This window comes from Tupaia chinensis, unplaced genomic scaffold, assembly GCF_000334495.1.
Source record: "Tupaia chinensis unplaced genomic scaffold, TupChi_1.0 Scaffold000531_1, whole genome shotgun sequence".
NCBI lineage: Eukaryota > Metazoa > Chordata > Mammalia > Scandentia > Tupaiidae > Tupaia > Tupaia belangeri.
This window is the reverse complement of record NW_006160044.1, coordinates 35122-39469: the sequence shown is the minus strand read 5'-3', so window position 1 is coordinate 39469 and position 4348 is coordinate 35122. Positions and strand designations below refer to the sequence as shown.

Below are 4348 nucleotides of genomic sequence, written 5' to 3'. Positions count from 1 at the left end.
ACACTCCTTAAACAAAAACCCCCCCCCCCCCAAAAAAAAAACAATAGCCTTCATTATACAAACCATAATCGGAAAATACATGGTAGAAAAAAATCCCATTTGCAATAGCAACAAAATGATTAAGTACTCAGGAAGAAAGTTAATAAGAAATGTGCAACCTATACCAAAAAAAGTTAATACACTATGGAAAGACAGTAACTTGAACTGTTCTTGGGTAGGACTCAACAATATAAAGATGTCAGTTCTCCCCACGATAACTTATAAATTGAATGTAATCACAATAAAAATGTCAACAAGGTAACAGACAAGTTGATATTAAAGTTTGTATAGGAAAACAAAAATGTACTGGATTTCCACATGGCTGACCATGGTTTGAGTCCCGGACCTGGTGGCTTGCTTTTTCACTTTCTTTGCCTTTCCCTGGTCAAATTAAAATAATAATAATAACAGCAATAATAACAAATGGAAGTAAATAAATAATTCTTTTTTTTAAAGAAAAGGAAGCAAAACATTAAAAAAAAAACCCACAAAACTACAAGGGGACATAAGCCCTACTGAACATTAAAACATGCCATATAAAAGCCTTAGAAATGAAGACACTAAGATACTGTGCATGCATAGACAGAGACCGGTTCCAGAACTTGACTCAAGTACATACAGAAATTTAAAATACGGGAAAGACAGAATATCTCAAATCACTGGAGGTAAGAACCAGCAGATGGCATAATGGTTATGTCCATGGACTCCCACGTAGTTAACCACAGTTCGAGTCCCGGACCCAGCGGCTTAAAACTCACATGAGGTACATGAATGTATGTCCCCAAAATCCCAAAAGCAGGAGCAACTCAAGTGTCCTCTGAAAGATGAACAGTTAAACAAAATGTGCTATATACATAACAATGAAATATTATTCAGCCTTAAAAAGGCAATTCTGACACACAGAGGATCCTCGAAGACATTATGCTCAGTGAAATAATGCAGGCACGAAGGACAAATATTGTATGATCCTTTTATTTTTTTAATTATTTACCTTTATTTGTTATTAATATTATTTAAATTTGACTAGAGAGAGAGAGAGAGGGAAAGTGAAAAAGTAAGCCACCAGGTCCAGGACTCAAATCGTGGTCGGCCATGTGGGAGTGTCCAGCGCCTTAACCACCATGCCACCTGCCGGCCCCTGTATGATCCTACTAATATAAAGTACCCAAAACAGTCACATGCATAGAAACAGAAAGTAGAATGGTGGCCAACAGGGGCTTGGGGGTGGGGAAAATAGGGAGTTACTATTTAACAGGTACAAAGTTTGTTTTTGTTTTTTTTGTTTATTTTTTGGGGGGTTTTTTTGGAGAGGTTTTCGCTATAGGGCGCATGCGCTCGCCAGACAGACAGACAGAGAGAGAGACAGAGAGATAGAACCCGAGAAATCATCCCCCAGGGAGGATGGCCATGCCGCAATCCCTTCTCCTCCATTCTCCTCTCGGGATCTTGGGCACGCACGCACACACGCCTGGCGTGAGTTTAAGCCACCAGGTCCGGGAAGCAAACCGCGGTCGACTATGTGGGAGTCCAGTGACATAGCCATTACGCTAACTGCTGGTTTCCAAAGTTTGTTTTTGTTTTTAAGAGAGATTTTTGCTATCTGGTACATGCTCTTGCCAGAGAGACAGAGACAACAAGTGAGAAATCACCCCTCAAGGAGGATGGCCACGCCGTAATCCCTTCTCCTCCATTCTCCTCTCGGGATCTTGGGCACGCACACGCTCCCGGCGTGAGTTTTAAGCCACCAGGTTCAGGACTTAAACTACGATCAACTACACGAGTCCAGCAATGAAACAATTATGCCCTCTGCTGGTCCCAGTACAGAATTTCTGATTGGAAAAAAAAGGAGTTCTGGAGGTAGAAGGCGATGATGGTTCGACAACAGTGTGGGTCTATTTAACACCGAAAAGCGTTACGATGAAAAAAGTGACTAAAAGGTAAATCATACATTATGTATATTTTACCACAGTTAACAAAAAAAAACCGCTAAGGCACAGAAAAACATAATTCTGATGGAAAAACGCAAAAAAGATATGAATAGATGATGAACAAAAGAAGATATACAATTGACTGTCAAACATCTGAAAAAAATTTCAAACTCACTCATAACTAGACAAATGAGTATTAAAACAGTACGGGGGAGGGGGGAACAGCAGTTAGTGTAATGGCTGTCTCGCTGGACTCCCATGCAGTCAACTGCGGAAGGAGCCGGGGAGACAGAAAGCAAGAAATAGCCACAATCCCTTCTCCTCCATTCTCCTCTCAGGATCTTGGGCACGCATGCACACGCACCCGGCGTGAGTTTAAGCCACCGGGTCCGGGACTCAAACCATGGTCAGCTACATGGAGTCCACCGACATAGCCATTACACCAACTGTTGGTCCCAACAAAATAATTCTTAAAAAAATAAATAAATAAAGATAAAAACAGTACTGGGGTCCAGACAGTGGCATGGTGGGCAACGTGACCGAATCCCACATGGCTGACTTTGCTGTTCACATCCCCAGACCTGGTGGCTTGAAAAACACACCTGGCATGTGTGTGTGTCCAAAATCCTGAGAGAAAGGACTACAACATAGCCACCTCCCCCCCCCCGCCCGGGGGGGGATTCTCACTCCCCTTTTTTGAGTGTATTCTCACTCCCCCCATCTTTCTGTTTCTCCCTGGCACCCCATGTACCTTATAGCAAATTAAAAACTAAAAACAAACACCAGCCCGAAGACCCCCATTTGTCACCTAACATACCAGGAGAAATGAAGGAGAACAGCTCTGTTCCACAGCGACCAACACCCCCGTTGGTAGGGCTGCGGGAACAGGCACTATTCTCACGGAGTTGGTAGGACCACAAACAGAGGCGACCCTTCTGGAGGAGACTCTGATCATCTGGGAGGTTGTTTCCATACCCTCCAGGAGTGAAGAATGGCTTTCATGTTTCTTTTTAAAAATGCCATAGTGTGCACGGACTCACAGAGAGAGAAAAAGCACCCCTCGGTGGGTGTGGTCATACCGCAAACCCTTGTCCCCCATTTCTCATCCTTTCCAGACTTTGAACACACACATATACCTGATACTATTGTTTTTTTTGGAGAGATTTTGCTATAGGGCGCGTACGGTTGCCAGACAGAGACAGACAGAAAGCAAGAAATCACCCCCCAAGGGGGGATGGCCACGCCGCAATCCCTTCTCCTCCATTCTCCTCTCGGGATCTTGGGCAGGCACGCACACGTGCCTGGCGTGAGTTTAAGCCACCAGGTCCGGGACTTGAACCACGGTCAACTACGTGGGAGTCCAGCGACATAGCCATTATGTTAACTGCTGGTCCTATTATTATTTATTTTATAACACATTATAATGATATAAATAATATTATATTTACGAGTTTGCTGATCCCTAAAGGAGATCATTTTAGTCACAGTAATAAATCATACAGAAAGAATCTTAGCTGCGTGGAACCTGACCATCACATTCACACTTTGTAATAACCCAGTTAAGTGGCTCCCAAAGTCACTGTGCAGAGGGTGTCAGGGAGCTGTCTGGCCAGGCCCACCGTCCGCTGGAAGGCGGTACAGCAGAGTGGTCAGGATTTGCATTCTCGGGGCGGCAGGTGGTGTGATGGATAAGGAGGCATTGGACTCCCACACGGCTGACTGCGGTTCGAGGATCGAACCTGGTGGCTTGCTTTCTCACTTTCCCTTTCTCTCTCTCTCTTCTTGAATTTAAAAATAATAATAGTAAAAATGCAAAGAAAAATAATTAAAGAAAAAAAAGAAAAGATTTTCGGTCTGGAGCCAGGCTGCCCCCCTGGGTGACTTTGCGCAAGTCGCGTCGCCATCCCTCGGCCTCAGTTTCCACCCCTGTGAACGGCACTAATAATACTCACCTCGCATGGCTGCTGTGAAGGTGAGGGGAAGGACGTGTAGACAGGGCTGGAGTCAGGCTCTGCACCCCGTAAACTGAATCAATGGGGTTCCTGCTGCGGTCGCTCTGAACCACGCCGGAGGCCCGAACCCATGAAGGCTCCCCAGGGGCACCGAGAGAGCCGCGAAGAGGCCCGCGGGACAGGCTGGAGGCCCGGCCTCGGTCTCCCCGATTGGGGCTCTGGGGCTCCCCGAGAAGCCTGCAGCGCCCTCACGTGACTGCCTCGAGCTGGCAGCCCCTCCGGCCCGCGCCCGGGACTCAGCCAAGCCGGGCCCCCACACCGGGGATGCCCCCAAACAGACAGCCCAGGAACTCACCGAGCGTCTCCACGGCAACGGCCCGTCCGCCCCGGCCCCCGCGCCCGCCGGCCGCGCGCCTGGCCATAAGGCGG

The 4348-nt window shown here is 46.7% G+C and overlaps 1 protein-coding gene across 1 annotated transcript in view; it reads right to left on the bottom strand.

Moving 5' to 3' along the window:
• LOC102493296 (calcineurin-binding protein cabin-1) overlaps positions 1-4260 on the bottom strand; it is a 100871-nt gene extending 96611 nt beyond the window's left edge. The window contains exon 1 of the mRNA XM_006157182.3: positions 3920-4260. The gene's annotated coding sequence lies outside the window, so the exon portion shown is untranslated. The remainder of the gene's footprint in view (positions 1-3919) is intronic.
• Between the last annotated feature and the right edge of the window lie 88 nt (positions 4261-4348).